This window comes from Talpa occidentalis, unplaced genomic scaffold (genome assembly GCF_014898055.3).
Source record: "Talpa occidentalis isolate TD23 unplaced genomic scaffold, MPIMG_talOcc4v2.1 talOcc4.2, whole genome shotgun sequence".
Lineage (NCBI taxonomy): Eukaryota > Metazoa > Chordata > Mammalia > Eulipotyphla > Talpidae > Talpa > Talpa occidentalis.
The window spans coordinates 96,752,376-96,779,157 of NW_023602073.1; the positions used below are offsets into that span (position 1 = coordinate 96,752,376).

Below are 26,782 nucleotides of genomic sequence, written 5' to 3' on the forward strand. Positions count from 1 at the left end.
GAGAGGTCTGCTGAAATCAGGTGGTCAAGTAATCAGAAGAAAGGATGCGAGAAAAGCTCCAGGAACTTTTGTTAGAAATTGGAAGTACTTGAGTATTTGCCATCTGCTGAACTGGATTTATAATTTGGGAGGTAGCAAAGGATGAAATGAATAGAAATAATTTTAGTTGGCAAGAGAGAATTTAGGAAGAAGCTTAAGAAAAGTTCAGTAGAAAAAGATTATATGAACTAAAAGAGTCTGTTAACTTTATTGAAATTTTGGGGGATGATTTCCCTAAATGTTTGGAAGCTTTCTTATCTAAAGGATTAGTACTAACACATTCTCAGCTGTTTTGTCAATAGTGAAGAGCTCACTTCTACCAAGGTGACTTCTAAAAGTGTTTTAATGCCTTTGGTTTTCAGTGCTCCTGAAAATCTGTTCTAATTTTGCCAAATGATTTGGGAAGTTGAGTCTGTTTGAAACTTTTTCCAGGTTGATTTGCCTTGCTACAAATTATGTTCCTTCTTATTATGAGGGTCTTAAGCTAAAAATACTATTCCATTGCTATCTGTTAAGTATATTCTCTACATTTTGAGACTATATTAGAACAATACCTTGTGTATTGAATTTATCTTCCAGAGATGGCCTCATCAGTCTCTGGTGTCACAGCACAGCCAGGATGCCTGTGAATAATGAAGCCACCCTTATCGTGTGCAGATGAATTCAATTTCCTCTCTATTGTAATGTCATATTTGATTCACTTACTTCTTATTTTTATTTTTAAAGGTTGCCTACTGCTTCAAGCCTCTTTCTCTGTCACTACTAATATGAAACATTTCTCAGAATTATCCAGCTCAGGGTCTATTTGCGTTACCAAGCTTGGCGAATAACTCAAAACACCTAAATGGAATACTTAGAAATATTTTCAGTCTAAGAATGTCAGGTAACTATATGATGACATCGGAAGTTCAACTGGTAAATTTATCATCACAGAGATTGTCTACTTGATTTTATTTTTGTTTTTGTTTAATTGCTTATGCTAAAGCATCATATATGATCCTACAGTATGTGGGCAGTATCCTATATGCTGAACCTTAATGAGGGATAGGTCACAACACAGCCTGAATTTGAACCCAATTAGAGTAGCAAAAGATTCTTCAAGAATAAATCTCCTGTCTTTGCTTTCCTTTTTAAAGAAACAAGACAATATTTCCACATTATATTTACCTAATGGATGAGGCTCAGTCTATTAGATGAGATATAAAATAAATTAAATTCTGTGGCAGGTGAACACCCTGAGGGCACTGTGGATTCTTACACTATGTTAATATTCTCCAAGACCACTGCATGAGCTTAGCAGAGCTATCTTCAAAATTAGCTTTACAGGCCACCTGCAGACTTCTCTTTTGCTTTCCTAATCAAAACTGCAATCCTAGGTAATTTAGCAAAATATTAAGTAAATAATTGCTTCAGAATATTTTAGGTTTGGGGACATAAATCTTGTTCTTTTCACATGCCTACTGATGCTAAGAAGCAGGGTGGTTCCAACCTTGCAATTTCAGTTTCAGGTGTGCTCTATTACTTTCCATTCTGAAAAATTAAATTCCTTCTGCAGATGGATGTAACTGAATCCTTAGCTAAATTAGAATGGGAAGAGGCTCTGACTTCAGGGGTCTGTACAGTACATACTTAGGATCAAGATAAAAAAGGGCATAACGAGCTCTAGGATTTTGGAATATATCCATATGTACTTATGAATGAGCTCCTTTTGGAGGGATGGTTTTTGTTATGTTCTTCTATACCAATGCTTTCTGAAACTGAGCACTAACTGAGATAATAAGGACCTGTGGTGGGTGAGCCTCCTAACTGCAGTTGTGGTTGGAGGGGGCTTCCTAATTAGACCCTGGCAGCTTAAATCTGGCAGTCTCTGTGACAAACAGTGGTTGTGTAATAATGCCAGCAACAGGGAGTGCTATGTGTGAACAGAGAAGCATTTGCATTTTGAAATAAGCAATCTGCTTTTCAATATAGTTGTTCCATAATGTCAAATTTTGGTTTGGATTCTGCTTTGGTTCTGTTGATGGTTTCCTGTAACCTTTCTTTATCTCCTCTATTTTATATAGGATGATGGTGTTCTCTTTGTTCCTTGCCACCTACATACTCATTGCCTCCTTCCTGGTTGGAAAGCTCTAAATGCCTATATAGTTCCTTAAGGGTTACTCATTTTCAACATGTTTTTTATTTAGTAATGCTAACTATAGTCAACATACTGCCTTTCTCCCAAATTGTATAGACCTTAGGTCTCAGTAACTCTCATCACGTCTGTAATAATTTGCATGTTGCCTCATATGTTATTTTCAAAATTAGTCACTATTATTACTTTATAAAGCTTATAATTAGATTAACCCCTATGCTTCCAATTCTTTGCTCACCATCCCCCCTTGCCAATCTCTTCTTCCTTTTCACTTTTTCATTCTATGTTGAAGTTCACTTCCCTGAAGTGCATTTTTAAAAAGATCTTTTTATAGGGATCTGTTAATGGTAATTATGCTCAGTTTTGTTGCCCAAAAATGTGTTTATTTTGTCCTTACTCTTCAATAATAGTTTAGCTGGGAATATAACGGTAAGTTGACACTTTTTATTAAAAAGTACTTTGTATTGCTTTCTTTTCCTGGCTTCTATTAAAGTCCTATAGATTTCCTTTGTTTTCTAGATTATCTATTTCAAAACATTATCTTTGTCTTTATTGTACTCCAAATTTATCACTATATGCCTAGGTAGAATTCATTTTTGTTTATCCTGTTCAGAACTAGGAACAAGAATTACCTATAGCCAAAGAAAGGAATCTTGTGCTGCCTTTCCAAAATTTCATCATTCATTAATTACTTTCACAATGTTTGATCTGTCTACTTGTTACTTGTACATAACTTTGCCTAATATCTTTAAATTTGATTTAAAAACCTCATAATATATAATATAAATAAGCATAGAGGAAATAATCTGTGAAATCATGCCAGATTTGGGCAGATTTTAATATGCCAGTTGTAACTTTTATAATGAAAATATAACTAGCTAATATTTTATTTAAATAATTATAATTATATGTGTGTTATAATTAAATAATTATATGTGTGTTATAATAGAAAAGTTCCCCTGCATGCCACTTAAATATATTATACACCAATAATGCATACATTCTATAGAAAGAGATGTTAATTTTGTGTGCCCTTGTTTGAGTTCTTCCTTAGATTTGTGAGAAGAATTTTATTCCCTCACTGGCTGAAATTGTGTCCGGAATGTCCTATGTTGGGTAATGGGATTATTTGATTCTGACTTCTATTGTAATAGAAAAAATGGTGTTCTGTGATCCTGGCCATGCTGGCTTATAAAATAGATTAGAAGTGCTGGAAGTACAGGTTGGGAATTAGGAGTCTTCTAGAATCAAGCTACTCCCAGTTCCTAATCACTGCTTTATAAGATGGACACACACAACTCTATGTTTTGGTTAGTGCTCTTCCACCAAGAAAATTAATGAGATTTATAAAAGTAACAAAACACTGTACCAACTTACCACAGCTAGAGTAAGCCAAGGGTGAAAGAAATTTATGGGCATATTTAAAATGCTTTGCTTGATCAAAATATTCACACATGTATGCTAATTGAGGAAGAGATAATTCCTCAGTCAAATTCCCACTCCAACTGGGATATTATCACTGTTTGAAACACTAAAGAGACTATGATATGCTAATAGCTTTAAATTGGTTCACATTCAAATTTCTAGGTGTTTGGGGAAACTAAACATGCTTTACAGTAATTGGCCTTTTCTGTAAATGTGGCCTTAGGTACCACTTCTTGTGTGAACAGCCACTTTTACGTCCAGGAGTGATAGGTTCCAGGCCTAGTTATCTCAGTCTTCCTTAAGTAGACATGGCCCTATGCCATCTCACTGGGGGGCTTTCCCTAGTGTGGTACCTAACAGCTTAGCTCATTTTAATTTGGTCTTTTGTGGAAAGTTTTATTTAAAAACAATTATGAAAAGGACCACTAATGCCCAAGAAAGTGAAATTTGGGCCAGGATGAAAAAGAGGCAAAGATGCCAGCAAACCATAGATATGTAAAGAGAAACTCCAAAGAAGGAATGAAATCAGACATGTGACTCTAACACAACAAGAAGTGCTTAGTATTTATTAGATAAATACACACTTGTGCATTTCATGTGTAGAATTAAAGACTAGCAAACAGTTCCCTAATATTTTCTACCCTATGTACTAGAAAATGCATGAGCTCAGTGAAAATTCAAGAGGATACAAATTAACACTAAAAAAAAAAGATCTTTGAGATACAACACTCCCTGCTCCCAAATTAGGAAGACAGGACAGATTTAAAAATAAGGGTTTAAAAATAAGGGAGAAAGACCTGAAACCATAAAATATATAGAAGGAAATATAGGCGAAACACTACGTGATTTGCACATCAAAGACATCTTTACAGACACATCACCCAAAGCAGCGATAGTGAAGGCAAAGATAAACAGATGGGACTACATCAAATTAAAGAGCTTCTGCACAGCAAAAGAGACAATAACAAAAACAAAGAGAAACCCCACCAACTGGGAGAACATTTTTGCACCCAACACTAATGATAAAGGACTGATCACAAAAATCTGCAAAGAGCTGATGAGACTCAACAACAACAAAGAAAATAATCCAGTCAAAAAATGGGCAGAAGAGCTTAAAAGAAACTTCTCTGAAGAGGAAATGCAAATGGCCAACAGGCATATGAAAAAATGTTCAACATCACTTGTCATCAGGGAAATGCAAATCAAAACTACCATGAGATACCATCTTACACCAGTGAGAATGGCACATATTAAAAAAACTAGCAACAACAAATGTTGGCGAGGGTGTGGAGAAAAAGGAACTCTTCTGCACTGTTGGTGGGAGTGCAAACTGGTCCAACCACTGTGGAAAGCTGTATGGAGATTTCTGGACCTACTAAACATAGAGCTTCCATATGATCCAGCAATTCCACTCCTAGGTATTTACCCAAAGGACACAGAAACATCAATTCCAAAGAACACCTGCACCCCTATGTTTATAGCAGCACTGTTTACAATAGCTAAGCTTTGGAAACAACCCAAATGCCCAAAAGTAGATGACTGGATCAAGAAGATGTGGTACATATATACCATGGAATATTACTCAGCATTCAAAAAAGATAAACACACGCAATTTGCAGCAACATGGATGGCGCTGGAAGGGATCATGCTCAGCGAAATAAGCCAAAAAGAAAAAGAAAAATACCGGATGGTCTCACTCATAGCAGGAATCTAGAAAACTTAAATAAGGGACCAGGAAAATGAATAACTATAAGAAAGTGAAAATCAAAATCAACAAAAAACTATGAACCAGAGACACTTTTAGGGGGGCGGGGGTGGGAGGGGAGGGATTGGGGTCAGAATGGGGGGGCTGCAATTGTATGGGGAATATAACAATAAAATTTATTAAAAAAAAATAAAAAAAAAATAAAAATAAGGGAGAAAAACAAATTCCTAAAACCCACAACTTTCATGTTTCTTACCTGCCTGTTGGTCTTTTTTTACAACCTGGGAATGCAGAGATGAAGGATAATTAACTGCAACTTTAGCAAACGAAGATAATGGAGATGATGTGGACTTGCATTTTGAAGTGGTGTTAAGTGATAGGGCAGATGTGGATGGAATAGACATGCCCCTGTGTTCCTTCTGGAAAAGCTATACTACCCTTCACCATCACCAGACAGTCCCAGGATGTCTGTTGGCAGGCTAGTGACAATAACTTTGTATAGCCACAAACCAGTAAGAAGACTTTTCATAGGGTGCAAAACTAATCTCTGTTGGAAAGTTAAGTGAGTAATTATTTATTTGAGGGCACTGAAGAAAGGGTATGTTTTGGTTTTCTAGGGTTGCCATGACAAAGTGCCACAGATTGGGTGGCTTGAATAGCAGAAGTTTATTTCTCCACAGTTCTGGAGACTGGAAATTCTATGATCAAGGTGTCACTTGGGTTGCTTTCTTCTGATGCTTATAGATGGCTATTTTTACCTCTGTCTTCACATGATCTTCCTTCTGTGTGTGTGTGTGTGTGTGTGGGTGTGTGTGGGTGGGTGTGTGGGTGTCTAATCTCTCCTTATAAGGACACCAGTCATATTGGATTAGGGTCTACCCCCCAAATTACACATCACCTTAATTACCTCTTTAAAGGATCTCTCTCCAAATCAGTCATATTCTGAATTACTGGAGGTTATGAATTTATCCCACTGAAAGAGGGTGACTTGGAGTAATATTCCTGACTATCTTAGCAGAAGTGAATGGTACTCTCTGAGTCCTTTACTACCTGTGCATATTATTTAAACCAAATCTGCTGTAATGTGATTTTTTTCTAAAATTAATAACTGAATAGTAAGATATTAGGATTACTTGAATGAAGAATAATTACAGGGTTTTGAAATACTATTATATTCTCAGCATCCTCAAAACAGAATTCAGGAATGCTGATTAAATATCAAGTGCTGGTGACTATTTAGTAATGGTGGCATTATTTAATAATAGTAATATAAATCCAAATTAAAAAAACCTCCAAAAATGTGGAATTCTTTGTGACCTAAAAGAAACCCAAACTTGCTTTATAGCTACAATAATAAAAAAAAAAATATTGCAATGGTATAGACAGTTTGAGGCACTTGAGTATTTCTTGATGTGTAATGACAACTGTCTCAAGAAATATTCACATTTTCTACCACCCCTAAGCTATGTATCTGATGATTTGGGAAAGGGTTCTGTTTTCAGTTGGTTGATTATGGATGATAAATAAATGATAAGTATAGTCACAGATTGAAGTTCAAAACTTTGGAAAACTTTGAAAGTTACATTTTAAGTGAGATTGAAAATGACATCTATACCTGTATTTTTATTTTTATTTTTAATTTTTTAAAGGAAATGCATTCTTTTTTTAAAAAAAGGTTTATTTATTTATACAAGAATCGGGGTACAGGCAAGATGTGCAGGACGGTGAGAGTATCCACCAGAGATAGAGCTGGGAACAGAACAGGCAGACTGACTGAAATACACTGCTGAGGGGAGCAGTGGGCGAGACAGGAGAGGTCTGCTGCACCATGTGGGTATCTCCACGGCTGGCCAGAATCGAACCCGCACTGCAGAGACTGCGGGCAGCTTCACAGCACTCAACCACCTGTGCCACTGGGGAGGCCCTGTATTTTTATTTTTTTTTAAAGATTTATTTATTTATGCATACAAGAGCTGGGGTGCAGGCCAAAGGTGTGTAGGGGGTTGCGTATGAGAAGGTTCACCAGAGACAGAATGGGGAACAAAACAGGCAGATCTACTGAAATACACTGCTGAAGGGAGCAGTGGGTGAGACAGGAGAGGTCTGCTCTGCCATGTGGGTTAGCTCCTTGGCCAGGGATCAAACTTATTCTGCGGTGGCTGCCAATTGCTTCATAGTGCTGAGACTTAACCTCTTGTGCCACAGGGAGGCCCTATACCTGTATTTAAAAAAAAAAAAATTCTTTTTTTACTTATTTCAGGGCAAGATTTGTGTCCAGGCTTCATGGTGGGGTTGCATATTATTGCCTCTGCCATGACCTATTGGGCACTCTAATTTATCCCTAAGTACCTCAAGTTTCTTTATGTAGTGTGCCCTGTTAGACTAGATCTTTGCAGAATCTAAAAGCAAAAAAGGAAACTATTTTCTAAAGGTCAATGTTTGCATTTCTGAGGACTAGAAAAAGTTTGAGTTGGCAGAGAATGAAGTTCACCAGTGATGAGATATTGTTCTCATTTTATTTTTGTCAGAAAATGGGAAACAAAGCAAAACAAAATGTACAGATTACATTGAAGTCATGATTTTAAGTGTTTCAAGAAAATGTATTCTCGACTAAGTTTTATCTTAATAAAAAATGCTAACATTCAAAACCATGAGGCAAGATATTTGTTGGAATTCTTTGAATAGAGAGAGGTAACAATTTCATAAGAAAATATTGAGACTCCCCACTCAGTACACTTTGACTTAATTTCATTTGTTTCTTATTAGAATGGTTTTACAACTAGATATTAAAAAATTTCTCCTGAGTAGTAGTAGTAGTAGTAGTAGTAATTTGGGCAACCCACACCAATGCTTGATAGCAAAGAAAAATTTCCCTTTACAATGATAAGCATATATGTCCCACATATCACTTTTCTTGTGGGTTTTTTTTTTTTTTTTTTTTTTTTTTTTTGTGAGCATCATGGTGTAATACGTCTGTGGTGAAAGTATTTCCAAAACGAATGGCAATACTATTATTTATGATTTTTATATATAGCTTTTTTTTCAGTGATTACAAAATGTATTACAAATATAGCCTTACTTGCTCATTTGTCCTATATAGCCACTCCCAGTTTTCTTGCTTACCAATGGAGAAAGGAAAGCAAAAAGCTTAGGCATGTTTTTATACAAATGTTCGCAATGTTTGGAAAGACTGTCAAGGCCAGAACATTTTTTTCCTGACCCCAGCTGGCTCTTCTAGCACCTATGATGGTTTTTTTCTCACGGGAGAAAATGAAATATCTCACACAGCATGTTTACAGTGCAATATGTAAGGCAAAATGGCAAAACACAGTTATGTCAATACCATTTATGAAGAACAAATTAAAAAAAGATCTCTTTCCTAAAATCAATAGCAAGGGAGAGAAAATCAAGATGAATGAGAGAGGGAGAAAAGGTAACCAGGATAACAAATGGGTGGAATCTTCACACATGCCTGCCCGACTGAGCAAAAGTAAACAATTATTCGCTGAATGTGTGTTTTCACTGAGTAAGTTGGGTCAACAGAGTCTGATAAGAGGAAGAGAGGATAAATTGCTGAGGCATAAAATAAAAATGTTTATCTGAGCATTTATCACCCCTTGATCTAATGTAGAATGCATAGAAGGAACTCAGCGCTCTGCAGGCTGGGCTCTTGGTTTATCTGTAGCCTCAGAATTGTTCAGCAAACCATAAAACATGCTTTCTCACTTTTCTGCTTGGGTGATTTCAGAGCTGCTCTCTAGGGACCAATTTCTCTAATGGCAAGATCTAATTCAATTGTGTGCTCACACAGTTCAGTGGGAATGCCACGGAAGGAATGGTGCCACAGAGAGTGTTTTTGGGGGCTGGAGAGATGGATATTTTATTCTGGTGAGTGAGGAGATCAAGGATATTCCTTCTTGCTATATGTTAGTCATGCACCTCTCAAAAATCTTTCTTACTTATCTAATTCAGGAGAAACCCCCACTGTGCAAAGATTATATACATCTTGCCTGATTTTGAAATGATAGTAACAGTTTCTGTTTTTCCTGAATCCTACTTTTAATCCCTGTTATTTAGCACTTCAGGAATGGTATGTATGTATCAGTTCACTGGGGTTTTTCAACTTACTACAGCCAGTTACCATGTAATTAATTGGAAGTCTTATACCCATTCTGAATTTGTCATTAAGGCTCCCAAATACCTCACAAATTTCATGTTGGCCTTTAGAAGAGCCTACATTGTACATTCTCATAAGCCAAAGTTAAGCTAATGCTTATGTTTCAGTGTTCATATTTATTATTGTGTGCATGATATTTTGGCAAGTTATAAATACCTTCCGGAGATAATGAATTTTTTCCTAATGCTGAATTTGCTTACAAAGAACCAACTCTCAATTGGTCTGTGCTTTGAGTTGTATATAGTAATGATACTTGTGATCTTTATTCAGGTATACTCTTCTAGCTATTTCCCTAGGAAATGATGGTTTCATTTATATGCTGGACAAGTGGGAAAGGTTAAAAATTGTCTTATACTCAAGGCCTTGTTCATCAGTTAAGCTAATTCTCATCCCTATATTTCATAGGTTAGATTGAAAAGACCAGTGCCCTAGGGACTTTTAATTTTTTCTTAGGTACCTGGTTTCTAATGAGAACAATAGAGTTATAGAATTTTGGAAACTACAGGGAGCTTAGTTTAATACCCTGACTTTTCAGAAGGTAAAAGTGAGACTTAGAGAGATGAAATAACACAAGCAGTTAATGGAAAAGTCTGGACTTCAGCTTGATTTTGTCTCTTTTATTTATTTATATTATGGTTCTCCTTCATAGCAGGCATTGTTAGTTGCTATATATAATTACAGAAGTGGATGAGACATGTCCAGATCCTGAGGGATGAAGCCTTACTGGGTCTGCTTCCTGTCATTGGAACTATGGGTTGGATGTTGACTTCCTAAATAAACATATCCATGCCTCAAAAGTAATGTCTATAAATACAAGTTCCTAAGTAACAGGTTTCAATCCTACTCTGTTTTCCACTCTTAACATTATCTTTTTTTTTTTTTCAGGAAAGTTATCTTCAACTGTCTTCGCTAACATGTCTCTTCATCCTTCTAGTTTGTTTGAAGTTCTTTGATTTTACAAGTTACAGTGTCTGTAACTTTCTTTAGCTGGTAGCTTCTTCTGTTTCCACTGTTCTCTAATGTTGATAGTTCAAAAGGAAATCCCAAAAAGGAAACCACCGAAGATGGTGAAAGAGAAGACCCTACTCTAGTATTCCACGGAGAGCTCAGGGTCAATCCCAGGGAGTATTCTCCCCCACAGTCTGTTTCTTAAACATTTCTCAGAAGTGATTTATTTTCTCCTCTCTGTATCTTCTTTTTCTTTCTGTCTTCATAGATGCTAAAAGAAAGGCCCAGGTCCTATGTCTGCCAGCATGAAATCTTGTCACTTACTTTTTTTTATTAGTAAGAAATAATTTTCCATCTTCTTAATCGTTTCATTTTGTCTTTAATGAGAACTTATGCTAACATGAAGCTTTATAGTTTACACAGTGCTTTCAGATACTTTGCCTCTCTAGTCTCAAAACAAATTTGCAAAAATTTTTCTTTTCTTCTCCATGTTATAGAGTAGAACTAGAGGCTCAGATACTGTGGTAATTTATAAGATCACATTATTGGTGCCTGCTAGAAAGGAGGGACAGTTTGCTAACAAATCTCCTTGTCTTGCTGCATTAAGAAATACTACCACCATGCTGACCTTTGTAATTATTTTTTTGGTTATTCATAAATTATATTGAAGTCTTCTTGAACAATAGCATTTTGTTGGAGTATGGAACATGTTATAAAAACAAATTTGAAGAGAAGATAGTAAAGCATCAAATAACAATATATAGTTGTGTGCCCTAAACAGTGTATAAGTTTATGCAGAATTTCTTAAACAATTTGTATAAGGAATGGAATTCTGCAACTCATCTCCCTGTGGGAAGGCAATTAGGACCTTGGCTTGGAAGTTACAAGCGTAGAATCTGGAACCAGACTGACAGTTTCTGGCTATTTCTAGCTGTGTAACTTAGGAAAGTTACTTAACATTTCTGTGTTTGTTTCTTAATCTATGAAATGGGAATAAAAATACGCCCTGTTCATAAGCTTGCTGTGGAGATTGAAAAGCATGTGTGTGTGTGTGTGTGTGCTACAAAGCTACAAAGCTCAGAGTATGGAAGTGTCTGGCACCAGTAAGTCCAATTGAAATGTTAACTGTCATTCCTAGGATAGTGTTTCAGGAAAACAACCTGGCAGTAAGTTGTAGGGGAGTGACTTCAAGGGTACAAAAGTACAGAGTACAGCAGAAAGGCAGGAATGGATGTGATAGAAGTGTTATTGGCAGGCATAGTCAGTGGGCAAAATCTCAGGAGACCTGATAGAACCAAGATGTCCCTGTCCAGGTGGCACACTGCTTTCTCTGTTGAGTATGGTTCAGGGGGACAGATTTAGCATCTGGGATGGAGCCTTGGAGTGAGCAATCCTGGGTGTCCCCTTTAGTTGAGTCTACTACAGGCAAATGATCAGAATAAGAACTTTGGAGAAAAGCTACATGAAAGCTTCTAGTCATGAGAACTGGGCCACATAGCGGTCAACTTGTTTGCCAAAACTCTGGAATAAAAGTTCCCAGATGAAGAATAAAGACATCACAGAGAAGATCAGTGCACTCTCATCAGCAGCTGTCATTGGGGGTCACGAGTTTCTGCCTACTTGTGGGGGAGTCTTGGGAAATCACTTAGCTCTGTATTCGGAGGCTGACAGGTAGGGGCTGTGACAAGCTCTGAAATAGTCTGGATTGGGACTAGCAGTGGGCCTGCGGAGAAAGATCAATATCTGCTTAAGAATTTGTTCTTTCAAGTCAGGGTTGCTCTGTGAACCGGGAGCAGATTGAGGTTGTACACATGGGAAGTTTCTCTGCCTGTTTTCCCTTTTAAATGCAAGATCTTTGAAGGCAAGGACATGAGCAGGTGCGCTGTTGTTCCCTAGCACTTACCTGGCATCTGACATAATTAAAGTTGATTGACAAATATTGGTGAATGAATTGTAAAAGCTAGACTGAAGAGGGAGAGATGAGATAGAGCTAATTTAGCCAGAGGTTGAATTGAAATTAGACCCCAGGCCTGATGTCTGGTCAATTGAGATGCCTGTCAAATCAGCACTTTTCAAATTATGGGAAGTTATATAGACTTCTAGTGATGCTTGGATGCAATGGAGCAGAAGGAAATGAAAATTGATCCCAATTTCTTTGGGAGAAACTCATAAACTCCAGGAACTGAGAGAGCCAATCAACAGTTTTAAAAATATACATCAATATCCCTTATAAATTGACATAAATAGAATTATTGCCTCTTGTTAGAAAGGGAAACTGAGGCAAAGAAAAGCTATGACTCAAACCTCTATAGCAGCAGAAGGCGATAATAGAAGGCAGGGGCTAACCTGTCTTATATGCACTGTTCTTTTTGTTTAAAAATTGTAAAATCCAAACAGCAAATGAAACTGAATTTAATTCCAGGGAAGAGACCTAAAATGATTTAGATTATGACAGTTGCAATCTCCTTAGGGTGAGGAGGGAGATCCAGGGCTTCAAGTGGAGCAAGGAAGCAGCACAGATGTGAGAAGCCGTCTACTAAATGACTGCGGATTTTAATATTGGTCTAGGAAGCTTCAGGCTGTGGCATAATCCTTTCAAAAAGAAAGTCGTTCTGCTCTCTCTTTGAGCTGAATCCTCAAGCAGGTAGTTCGAGGTGGAGGTGTTTGAAACAAGGTGTGACTTTAATTCAAGCAGAATCAGTCTGACTCTGAAGACCTAGCCTTAAGTCCTCTTCGTGGGACATTGTCTATTTTCTCTTAGTTCCTGCTCCTAAGTTCAGGCCATTTCAGTTACTCTTCACCTGCAGCCTGCAAATGGTTTCTGAAGAGCCTGGATTGCACAATCTTGGTTTACAAAGAGTTATATTGTTGTGAGTCTGAAGTGTTGGCACAGGAATTTTTAATGATTTTGCATATGTTGGGCCAGGCCTGATGGAGTGCTTAGGTTTTTTGTGCTGTGCTTCAAGCACCTGCATTGTCCAAAACCGCTCACATCATAATCGTATGCTATCAGTGGAGAAGTTTTAAAGTCAACTCTCATACTGGTTTTAGTATATCAAAGAGAATATGAAAACTATGAAGGAGATATTGGAATTCCAACTCAATGCTAAGAAACATATTTTAGTAAAGCTTGCATAAACCTGAGTCATTTGGGGATGGGAGTAGTGGAGGTGGTAGGCTGTATTTCCATTGTCCAAAAAAATAAGTGAAGAGAAATTTCTTCTTTTCCTTTTTTTTTTTTTTTTAAGATTTATTTTTATTTATTTATACAAGCACTGGGTACAGTCAGAAGCGCAGGAGGGTGAGAGAATTCACCAGAGCGGGGAGCAGAGCAGGCAGAAGGACCGAAGTACACTGCTGAGGGGAGCAGCGGGCGGCAGGAGAGGTCTGCGCGCCATGTGGGACCCTCCTCCGGTGACCGGGGAGCAGTCGGGGATTGAACCAGCGCTGCAGAGGCTGCGGGCAACTTTGCAACCCAGCGCTCAACCGCTGCGCCACCAGGGGAGGCCCCTTCTTTTCCTTTTTTTAAGGCTTGGATATATTTGATCAATTTAGTGTTTGAACTGGATGTGCATTGTTAGTATTTTTTTTTTTTAATTTTATGCAGTCTGGTGCCTTTCTTTCTCTCTCCTAACTGTTCATTTTCCCTCTTTCCTGGTAGTCTCTGAACATCTTAAAGTTATTCTTTACTTTCTATTCTTACTCCTTAGGATGTGCCTGGCACAAAGTAGATCCTCAATAAATATATGATGAGTGAGAAATGAATTCACAATATGTGGGATAACCGAAAGGTAATGAAAAGACTAATTATTTAAATCGTGCTTTTATTTTCTGGTTGAACATTTTGGGTTGTATTTTGATTAATGCCTGTCATTGTGGTGTACCATAGCACATCAGAGTGAAAGTTATGGACTAGAACTGGACCTGGGTTTTCTGAGTTTGACGCTCAGCTCTACCACTTATTGTGTAACCTTGGACAAATTACTTAACTTCCTGTGCTTCAGTTTCCTTATTTATAAAATGAGGATATTAGTAGAATATACCTCATCAAGTTGTTATGAGAAGCAAGTGATTTAATACCTCTGAAGCACTTAGAACAAAGTGGCATGAACTGAGTACTGTGTCAGTGTTAAGTCATTGTTTTATTATTTGTGCTCTGGGAATAATTCTCAAAGGCAAACCTCCTGAAAGGGTACTTACCTTATTACCAAAAACTCAAATGAGCTTTCCAGTCTTTTTGTATTGTTTTAATAAGCATTCAAACTGACATGTGGTTTCCTCCTAGCCTTTTTCTGGGATTTATTTTTAGTAGTAGGGAAAGATGATATCTTAAATGATCATAGCCTCTGATGCCCATGGGATTGGCCAAGACTACCTTTCTAAATAAATGCAATATGAGGACTCTTTGTTCAGAGATGGGCTCTAAAACCATTCTTCCAACAAAAATGTCTGATGAGGAATCGGAGGATCACACACACTCTCATTATAAATCTACAACCTAAAAATAAGTATTCACCCAAATAGTAGTAGTCTTCAAAGTTTTATTCTTGGAAGGGAATGCTTCTGATTTATCTAATTTGAGTCAAACTTGTGGAAAACCTGACAAATTGAACAATGACTATCTGAACCAACTGTGAAAATGTGACTCTGGATTGTTGCCTTTCTAAGAGATGTAAAGTTATGTAAAAACAGTATGCTGGCCCACTGCAGGATGCTTTATACAACCTCATGGCATGTTCAAATCTCTGCAACCTGAGGAGACACACTATATGTTTTATCCCAAAATTGGCTCTTAAGTAACACCCTTTTTTCTTGCTTCCCTTTTTATTTATTTATTTATTTATTTATTTATTTATTTATTTATTTATTTATTGGTGTGGGGCTCTCAGAGCCTTAACCTTGTGGGATTATATTAAGTGGCACCAGTAACCAAGTTGAACACCAATAAACATGGAATGGCTCATTATAAGGCAGCAATAAGGAAATGGAAAGTGCTAGTAGTTAAATAGGAGTTTATGTGTCTACTAAAAAAGGCTCTGTTTTTCAAGCTACCTTTTGTGGCATATTAGATGTGCTTTCTTCTGTTGAAAATCTTGGCATTTCTTTCACATTAAATATTGCAAGATCATTTAGTTATTTAGCCTTCAAATACAATGAGTAAAACTATCCCAAAAGGAGGAAAATGGCAAATTGCTGAAATTACAACTGTTTTTACTTTTCTCTAATGGAAATAACCTTAAAATCCATGGGGGGAAAATCCAATTTGAAGGAAAGCAGTATTAGAAAGCATACAATTATGTATAGTGAATATTTCCTCAATGATGGAAAAAATTCAAAATACATGAAAAGAAATCTCCGTGACCATTTTCTCAATAAGGTGAGTTGATTTTATACACCGTTATTGGGGACTCCTTTCTCCAGGGAGGCAGAGTAGAAATGGATTTATTTTTGCTTTCTGGATTGGGGTAAGGGCACAGTATCATTGATGGAGATGGGATCATGTGCCAGAAACCACTTTGGAATTAAAAACATAACAATTTGAATTTCCATTTTCACTCTGATCTTGAGGATAATAATAGTGATAATACCAACCATTAAGAATATTTAATTTAATAATACAATTTTGTTGCACACATCAGGTGAGATAATTTTTCTCAAGTTCAAGTTCTGATATGTAATGTGAGTCAAATCACTTAACCAAGTTTTATTCTTGTTGTATGATAGGGAATGAAATTTATGCTTTGCTCCTTTGGGGATGGAGGCCCTCAAAGACCTTACATGAACTTTGGATCTGTTTACATCAATATTGAAGTCAGTGTAACTATTTTTGTGAGTTCTTTGTAGGCCTCATTTAATGTCCTTTTTCACTCCCCACAGGTGTGTGACTTTTCATATGAAAGTTGCATACAAGCAGTTGTGAAACTATTGAACAAGAATATGAAAATGACTTCTGGTTCTTAACCTATCACATGGAAAGATGAATAAAGTATTGTGAAGAATACTTCTTACACCCACCCAGAATGAGGGTGTCAGACTCTGGAAATATGGTATAGAGTTCCTAATGCTTCCTATATGGGCATTCAAGGGTGAAGCATTTATTTAGTCATATCCAGGCCATACCTCTCTAAACATAAATTTTATGTGGCTTATGGGAATGCAGCACTTAAAGAAATTAGATGAGGAAAAATAAATCAGGCACAAACCCTCAAAACATTAGAAAGGGAATTGAGAGGCAATGAAATATATTTTTTTTTTCTCCATTTCTTGTGTCTACTTTAAGGTTTTAAGGGATTATTTTCCTGGGACTTGGCTCTAAGGTTTATGGGCTACCCTTCTCAATCCTTATATTATATATAGCCTGATAATTATGAGCTGTGGATATTAAATATTTTTGCACATGTTTTCTCCAAAACTAGATCTTATTCTTTGATAGCTCAGGATTTGTAATAACAGGCACACTACTTTTTGCAAGGTATATTCAAAAAATGTATATGATTATTTTTAATTTTTTAGCTGTGCAGTTAAATGTTGAAACATAGAAAAAACTCTAAATAAATAATAAAAAGAGTAACTACCACTCAGTTTAACAAATACATATTGCCAGTATGTTGAAACTCCCTGTATCTCATTTTACCTCTTCTCTACCCCCACTAGAGGAACCTCTGTCTTGAACTTAGTAATTATTATTCCCAATTGCATCTTATTATTTTAATAAAGGCTAATATATAGAATAAAATGAAAAACATATCTAAGGAAAATGGTGGGTAGCTTTTTCATTTTTTAAAAATAAAATAATGTACTGAAACTTGCCTTTTTTTTTTTTTTTGGTTAGCACTGTGTTTGTGAATAGATGTGATTTTGTTTATTCATTTTTGTGACTGTGTAGCTTTTTATATGTATACACCAGTACAAAATATTTTGCCTCTTGATATCTCGAGGAATATTAAGTTATTTATATTGTTGGCAGTTGCTATGAGTGAGCATTGTCTTGTTTCCTGAGGTAGATGTTTATTGCTATGAACATCCCTCTTTGTACTGCTTTTGCTGCATACCATGTATTCTATTAAGTTGTGTCTTCATTTTAACTGAACTCTAGGTATTTTCTGATTTCATCTTTGCTTTCCTCATTGACCTATTAGTTGTCCAATAACATCTTACATATTCTTCACAAATTTGCAGTTTCTCCTTTTTTTCTTTTGGCTGAGTTTTAGTTTCATAGTGTTATGATCTGAAAAGATGTTTTATATGATTTCAATTTTCATAAACTTATTGATCATTTTTTTGTGTCCTGACATATGGTCTATCCTTGAGAATGTTTCACTTGAATAGAATGTGCATTTGGGGTTTTAATATGGAAAGTTTTATAAATATCTATAAATCTGTCTTGTTCAATTTGTCATTTAAGGTCATTTTCTGTCTCAGGGATCTGTCCATTGCTGTAAGTGTGGTGTTAAAGTCTCCTACTATTGTGCTGCTATCTGTTTCCCTTTTGATCTGTTAATACTTGTTTTATGTATTTCAGCATTGTTATGTTTGATGCATAGTTTGTGGTTGTCTTTATGGCTTAAGTGAGTCTCTTGTAAACAACATATAATTCTTTTTGCTTTTAAATCCCCATGGTTACTTCGCTTTTTTGATTGGTGAGTTCACTTCATTTATATTAAAGGAGATTATTGATATAGTATGTTTGCTATTGCCATTTTATCTTTTGTTTTCTGTTTTATTTCTTTCTGCATTTTTATTTGCTGGATTTTTCATCTTTTGATTTACATATGAGCTCCTACAGAAGAGATCTATTGAGCTTTATTTAGTTGCCTTGGCCTGTTGTAGTTTTGTTTGGAAGGGGAGACCCAGTACCACGTTGGTTCCTCCTGATTTTGATATTTCAAATATAGAATAGCCCTTAATACATAGCATGGTATATATAACCTGTTTTAAATGAGAAACATTTCTTTTTTTCATGTTGTGGTCAGATTCAGATGGAATCTTATATTTTCACAAATTACACATTTTATTTGGTAAACATTAATGCATACTATTTTAGGATCCTATTATCTATCTGTACCTGAATCTTATATTGAGGGACAAAGATAAGTGAAAGCTCTGAACGTTTTAAGCAGGGAGACAAATGATCACTACTCATCTTCCCTGTGTCTGGCAGGGAATCATGTGAACAGAAGAATAGGATAGGTAAGAGTATTGATTTTGGAGTTTGAAATATCTAGCTTTTGAAAATAGTATAAGAAAACTTATCAATTGCAAGCACTATAGCTGAAAGAAGCATGACTACCTGTCATTTTCTTTAATAAACCTTAAAACATCAATGATTGAGAAGTTATGGGAAAAGCAAAGGGATTCATCTGGACCTTTGAAGATTGAGTTTCACAATGACTCTTCTCCTTACTAGATGAGTACATTTTGTGCATATTGAAGTCCTTTTCTCTGTTTAGAAATATGTCAGCATTACTTTTACACCAAGATTTTTAATAGGATCATACTTTGCATGGTAAAGTAGCTCATGAACCATAAGCATAGATCTCCAGTTAGGTATCATCATCCAGATGGTGAGATGGGAGAAACTGGTCCTGGCTAAATTAAACGAAACCTGATAGCTACCACTAACTGAAGTGTTATTTTTTAAAATTCTTAAACTTCTGTTATACTTCTTTTAGGACTCTGTGTATCTAACCATGATAAAACTCATAGCTGACATTTTATAGGAGAAGAGAAAGAAACAGTTGATTCTATGGGGAGGGATAGCTTAGCATCTGGAAGAAGATCCACCCTGGACTAGACATTATGCCACTTGTGTTTCTTCACAGTGATTTAAGGAAGGTCCCCCCACCCTGTGTGATTTGCTGTGGATTTGGGATTATAAAAATCTGATAATTCTTGGCAAAGGGTTCCAGATGCTGGGAGAACTACTAGAGAATAAGCCTACTCTGCAATGATTTGATGTAAAATGTGCCCAATTTGTAGCCAGCAGAAGGTTCCTGAAATGATTGTAGCGTCTGTGGGCTCTTAGCTACTCCAGTCCAGGGCTCCAGATGCTGGCAGGCATTTCCTTTTATTAAATAAGTCTTAAAGGATTGCTATATGCACTTCTATCAAACCTTTCCCACACACATATTTCCATAAAATTGCTGCTTTACAGCAAATCTTTTCAACCACACTCATATAAATGTGACTATTTCTATGAATGGAATAAAAACAGTATGTACAAAATTTGATACAAAAAGGAAGTTTATATACCCCACCTAATTTTATGCTGTGTAATGGGACTACCTCTTGATCTTTGGGAGGCTGTCAGAGGATGTCTGGTCAGACTTATCTTGCTAAATGTACACATAGTGATTTCTCATTATGATATAAGATTGTGCCTCCACAAAAAAACTTTCTAAATTTCCTATCTTATGTTTTATTTCTCCCAACTTTATAGCTTTCAAAGTATTTTCCTTATACCCAGGTGAGGTAGGCAGAGCAGGTGTTATTATCCACATTTTATAGATGAAGAAACCAAAGCTTTGTTATGACTTAGAGATGTTAAATATAGTTCACTGTACTACATTTAATAAAATTTTTACTATGTTGTTTTACGTTACTTATTTTTGAGATTTCTAATATATTATAGCTTAATCTTTGAACAATGCCTGACCAAAATCATAAGTCAAGCCTGTATCCTTTTGAACTCTCTGAGTTTATAGTGAAATGGATATAGATTTTTTGAAATATAAACCAGTATATTTTTCATTCCCTTTCAATCATGGTGCCTTAAAAAAAGGCAAAGGCAGATATTTGCTAAAATAAATATGCCCACAGGGTAGACAGGGGGCATGACCTTTAGGATGTCCTCATAGACTGGGAAGCAGAAGGAAACCTTATAATGCTGGAGCAGAAAAGAAAGTGTTCTATTTACTTTGGAGAAGCTTGGGGAGGCAGCCAATCTGTCTGATACATTGAATTTGATGCTCATGGTGTCAGGATGTGATTTAGCCATAGATTAGGAATGAATCTGCACTTTTCAATCTCCAAAGCCAGTGGGTGAGATACAGAAAACTCTAATTTTCTATGGGCCCTGTTTGGGAAACATATGATGTAGAATGGGCCAGTAAGAGTCAGGCAGAGATGGGTAACTTTGTTGATGTACTTCTGCTGCCCTGCTGAGTGCTGCTCCTAGTGGTCATGGCACAGAGCCTAGGGCTGCCCTAATGACAGTACCCAGAGGACCTCTGCTGACCAAAACCCATCCACAGCTCCATCACACTTAAGCTTTTTAAGCCACTCTTTATACCCACATGTCAAATTCTCAATGTAGAAGTGTCCTAAAGAAAGCTTGAGGTGGAGGGGGTTGGAAGAGGGGAAAGAACAGGGAGGGAAGGGGAGGCATAATGGTCTGTGATGGAGTATGGGTGAGTTGGTGGTTGGATGTATTATGATGGTAATACCTGATGGGGACACCCCCATGTTACTTCATTAAAAAAAAAATTAGAAAAAAGAATGCTTGAGAGACTGAGTACTTTTCCAAATCAGACTTTATGAGGAATTCTTTTAATCAGTTTAGATGGAGAATCCTGTCGATTACCCTAAAATCCTGTCGATAATCCTGACTATTTCCTGTCAGAAATCCTGTCTATTTCCCTTTCCACCTTACCAATCCTCCAATTCCCCAACAACATGGAGATGCTCAGAGAGGCTTAATTCATTTATAAGATTACAGAGAAAGTTGCATTTTTGGGGTTGTATTTGAATTTTAGGATGTGATTTTGTCTACCTCCCTACAATAGGAGAAGGAAATATTTTAGTGGAGCTGTAGGCTGTGTTAGAGGTCATTGTATATGAGAACCTTGGAAACAATGGGAAACCATAGGCATTTTTTTCTTTGTTGTATTTGCTTTCATTCTTGCTTGCCTAAGGATCTTTTATATAATGGACGTCAGCGAAAGTGCCTTCCACCAGGAGGGCAGTCCCTATGCCTTCTGAGTGGGCCTCCAGGGGTCCCTTGGCTTCTTGATTTAATTACCATAAGACCTTTTGCAGTTGCCCCATGGTGTTTCTAGGCTTTTCCGGAAGCTGTGCTGTAAATCTTCCACCCACTGAAACCTTTTGTGTATCCCTCAGCAAGAATAATTGGGAAGAAAATTATGTTCATGTTATTTCAGTTGGAGAAAGTGCTAATAATTCAGGGATCTGTGCAGTGGGACATAGAAATCCATTATGTTTAGGGTTAGATCCGTATTCCATTGACCTTGGGCTACTCTCTGGGACACTGTGAAACAAATTGGGCTATGGGATGTTATCTGTCACCACTTACGATTTGCTAATTTATTTAAAATATATCTATATCTACTATATGCTTATTATGCAATATCCTAGGTGCTGGGATATCATAATGAACTAGATAGAGGCTTTATAATAAATTATTTTTTATTTTAAAACTTTAAAACTTTTATTTTAATTCTTTTGGTGGTTACATTTTTCTCTTACATTTGTGTACCTGTTCCACTTACCCTCTACAAACAACCCGTGCCAATACCCCATTTGCTTCCCTTAGTATAATAATTATAAGGTGACATTTGCCATAAAACCACAATGCAAACATGAATCCCTTTTTAATCTAGTTAACTTCTAGTAACACTTTTCCTTCAGATCTTCCTGGCTATCCTCGATCAGCTTTCTTAACAAGCATGGTGGTGAGTGCCCAAAAAGGACAGTAGAGGAAACAATGAAGTCTTTTTTTTTTTTTTTTTTTTTTTTTTTTATAAATTTTATTGTTATATTCCCCATACAATTGCCGCCCCCCATTCTGACCCCAATCCCTCCCCTCCCGCCCCCGCCCCCCTAAAAGTGTCTCTGGTTCATAGTTTTTTGTTGATTTTGATTTTCACTTTCTTATAGTTTTTCATTTTCCTGGTCCATTATTTAAGTTTTCTAGATTCCTGCTATGAGTGAGACCATCCGGTATTTTTCTTTTTCTTTTTGGCTTATTTCGCTGAGCATGATCCCTTCCAGCGCCATCCATGTTGCAGCAAATTGCATGTGTTTATCTTTTTTGAATGCTGAGTAATATTCCATGGTATATATGTACCACATCTTCTTGATCCAGTCATCTATTTTTGGGCATTTGGGTTGTTTCCAAAGCTTAGCTATTGTAAACAGTGCTGCTATAAACATAGGGGTGCAGGTGTTCTTTGGAATTGATGTTTCTGTGTCCTTTGGGTAAATACCTAGGAGTGGAATTGCTGGGTCATATGGAAGCTCTATGTTTAGTAGGTCCAGAAATCTCCACACAGCTTTCCACAGTGGTTGGACCAGTTTGCACTCCCACCAACAGTGCAGAAGAGTTCCTTTTTCTCCACACCCTCGCCAACATTTGTTGTTGCTAGTTTTTTTAATATGTGCCATTCTCACTGGTGTAAGATGGTATCTCATGGTAGTTTTGATTTGCATTTCCCTGATGACAAGTGATGTTGAACATTTTTTCATATGCCTGTTGGCCATTTGCATTTCCTCTTCAGAGAAGTTTCTTTTAAGCTCTTCTGCCCATTTTTTGACTGGATTATTTTCTTTGTTGTTGTTGAGTCTCATCAGCTCTTTGCAGATTTTTGTGATCAGTCCTTTATCATTAGTGTTGGGTGCAAAAATGTTCTCCCAGTTGGTGGGGTTTCTCTTTGTTTTTGTTATTGTCTCTTTTGCTGTGCAAAAGCTCTTTAATTTGATGTAGTCCCAGCTGTTTATCTTTGCCTTCACTATCACTGCTTTGGGTGATGTGTCTGTAAAGATGTCTTTGATGTGCAAATCACGTAGTGTTTCGCCTATATTTCCTTCTATATATTTTATGGTTTCAGGTCTTATGTCTAGTTCTTTAATCCATTTTGAGTTGATTTTTGTGTATGGTGTGAGGTGGTGGTCAAGCTTCATTCTTTTGCATGTAGCGACCCAGTTTTCCCAGCACCATTTATTGAACAAACTTTCTTTGCTCCAATGCATATTCTTTGCTCCTTTGTCAAAGATTAGTTGACCATAAATCTGTGGGTTTATTTCTGGATTTTCTATTCGATTCCATAAACAATGAAGTCTTAGTGCAGACATTGCTGGAAAAATGACTCATAATTGGGGCAAAATGATGAAAAATGACTAACAATTTGCTTACCCATTGTATACTAAGCACAGCACCCTGGACTTAGCAAGGATTATCTCATTTGGGGGAAATCAACCTCATTTACCCTTGATTTTGAACTCCCAAGTAAATTGTAGATAACTTTTTAACAGAGCTTTCTGTCTTTTTAAGTCATGACCTTCTTTTTTTAATGCAGTGAAATACAGAGCAAGCGATACCAAACAGACTAAATTAAAGAGAAGGTGGGGCGGGGTGGATAACAAGGCAGGAAATTTCCTAGTTTAGAAAAGGTGTGTATAGAGAGAAACAGATGGGGAAGAGTAATACCCAGTGAGTTTACCTCTTGATTTTAAAAGAAAGGGCATTTAAGAACCTTTATATTGTTTTGTAGTAATGAAACATTTTCCTAAGTGGGAAATCATGTCATCTGTTGTGTTTGAGTAGGCTTAATCTAAAGAGAAGCAACGATTTCATGTCTCTATGAAGAACTTAAAAAAAAAGAAAACAATGGCTAACCATCTGGTATATTTAAAAAGTCTGCTCTGGAATGTGTGTTTTACATATTTTCTGGGTTGTCATATTTTACTGCCAAGCATCCCTGCAAGATACCCTTATTTTAGAGCTCCATATCTAGATGATGGCTGAAAAAGGATAAAATACCACTCCTGAACTCAAAAACCAGTATATCGGTCATCCTTGATTCAGAATGCTTGAACAAATAGTCTCAAACTAGAGTATATACACCTTAAATATTCATAAATAACTTATATGTGGGAAAGCAAGCCCTTCAACCTGAAATATTTTATTTTCTGAATGTACACTATTATCCTTCTGTAGAGGATTTGGAATTTACATATGATGACTTCGATAAAGAAAAATTAATTTCTATAATCAATACTCCTTCAAGCTAATTTGAAGTCCAGACATATGTTGTTTTCTTTCCTGTGAAAGATCTGCCTTCCTTTCCAAAGTTGGTCACTGGCGTAGGGCAAGGGGTACAGGGTAGAGGCTCTGGACCACCTGGTGTCTTCTGGGACTTTCCTGGAAATTTCTCTTAACATGACTGGGATATCTGTTGAGTGTTGCTTTTGCTGTCTGGTTGTGTGCTGTGAGGTAACTGCTGTTCTTGCTCATGGATTTTTCTACCTCTTGCAATTAGGACCAGTTACATAATTACCTTTTGTAATATGAAAATCTGCAGTCCCTTGTTCAAAAATTATTCAGAATTTCCACATGGCTGCAACAGACTATTTAATCAAGAATGGGGCCCCTTTGAGCACAAATTTCTTTTAATATTCTCTACTATACCTACTGTCCAGAGTAACTCCAGAGTAACTGGCCTGGCACAGACCACTTTATGTCCTTAGGAGATCAGAGAATAAGAGAGCTGAATGGAAGAAGACAGATTTTTTTTTTTAATGGGGTGGGTGAGAACATGGATGCATGTTAATGAGTCTTGTCCTTGACATATACTTTGTCTCTGAATTCTTATTTGTTAAGCTTGTCAATGGTTGCCGCATCTCTGCATTTCTAAACCAAGCTCCCTGTAATTTGCTTTCTCTTTTTGCAAAGGTCAGCATACTTTTTTTGAGGGACTGTTTTCTCCATGTTGTGACAACAAATGATTATAAGCTCTTTATTAGAAAGAGTTTTATCTTTTCTGCATTCCTGCTGAATATGGATTCTCATCCCTTTTATACACTTATATAGTTTTGGCCCATTCATATTAACAGCATCAGAATTCTTTCTTCTACTGCCACCCCACAAGTGCTAAACTTGTAACAGTTTAAAAAATTGGGCTTTAATATTCACCTTATTTTGGTGGTATTGTATCTACTGTGGATTAGAAGGCATCCTTGGAATGGATGTTGTTTTGTTTGTATAAGGACTAGGACATTAAAGATAATTCATTGGGCCTCCCTAGTGGTGCAGGTGGTTGAGCGCCACACTGTGAAGCTGTCCATAGCCTCTGCAGTGAGGGTTCATCCCGGGTGCCAGGGAGAAACCCACATGGCACAGCAGACCTCTCCTGCCTCTCCTGCTGCTCCCCTCAGCAGTGTATTTCGTCAGTCTGCCTGTTCTGTTCCTCACTCTGTTTCTGGTGAATCCTCTCACCCTCCCACATATCTGAACTGTACCCCAGTTCTTGTATAAATATATCTTTTAAATTTTTTTTTAAAAATGATAATTTATTAAGTATTTAGAATCCAAATGAATACTGATGGGTGGGTAACATTTTTTTAAAGAAAACACAATTATGATTTAAATCCATTATAAAGTCAGATTAGAAAATAGAAAAACATTGCTAATTTCTAAGTCTATCATCTTCTATATTGTGTAGACATGTACTTTTGGAGAAGTAAAATTAAAAATATTTTGCCTGAAAATTGGGTGGTAATTTAATATTAACATTGGTTGCCACTCAAAAAGATAAATCCAGATGGCTAATCAGTACATATTGCTATGCTGATAATACCTTGTCCAAAATCTAAAAATCAGGCTGATGTCATAGTGCTAAAGAGAGTGGTTCTATGTTAAATTAAGAGAACACATTCATTTTGCAGTTCACTGTTTAACTGTAACAGAGCACAATGAGAAGAAAGACTTCTTCTGGAATGCAAATGCAGCAGTAATACTCACAATTATGAGGTGAGTATTAGAGGTGAAATAAGGTGTTACCTTATTTGATTTGTCAACAACTTCTTAATACCATAGTTTAGATTCATGCATTCCATGCAAAGACAGTTGATTGTGATTTTCTGGGGGTGGGGAGAGGAGAAATTGTTCTATCCAACAGATGTGTTTGAAGAGATGTGCTAATGTTTATTTGAAAGATTATTCAAAATATTATTTCAATTTGCAGTGTTGGACTTGTAGATAAGAAAAAGTCATTCACCATCAGTATTGTTACAATTACAAATCTGATTGGTAATTTCCAGATTTTCCGTTTACTCTTTCTGTGCCTCTATTTTGTCTACATCCCAGTGAAAGCCACAGAAATATGATAATGACCCTGAATTATGCTGTTCTCATATTTGAAAACCTTAAAGAACATCCCAGAGCTTAGAGAATAAAATTCAACTTTCCTATTCTACAATAGTATTTAGTCTCTAAATAATTGGACTCCAACCATTTCTTCAACCTCTATTCCCACTGATGCTTCCACTGAATCTTTCATTTCATTTCAAGTTAATAAGTTGACAAATATTCAAGCATGTTTTTGTTCACTGTATTTTC

General features: G+C 36.5%; 1 long non-coding RNA gene across 1 annotated transcript in view; it reads left to right on the forward strand.

The window, feature by feature from the left end:
* The window catches only part of LOC119252701 (uncharacterized), a 245,229-nt gene extending 219,041 nt beyond the window's left edge, over nt 1–26,188 (forward strand). The window contains exon 5 of the long non-coding RNA XR_005126892.2: nt 26,110–26,188. This is a non-coding gene — a long non-coding RNA (uncharacterized LOC119252701). The remainder of the gene's footprint in view (nt 1–26,109) is intronic.
* The last annotated feature ends 594 nt before the right edge of the window (nt 26,189–26,782 follow it).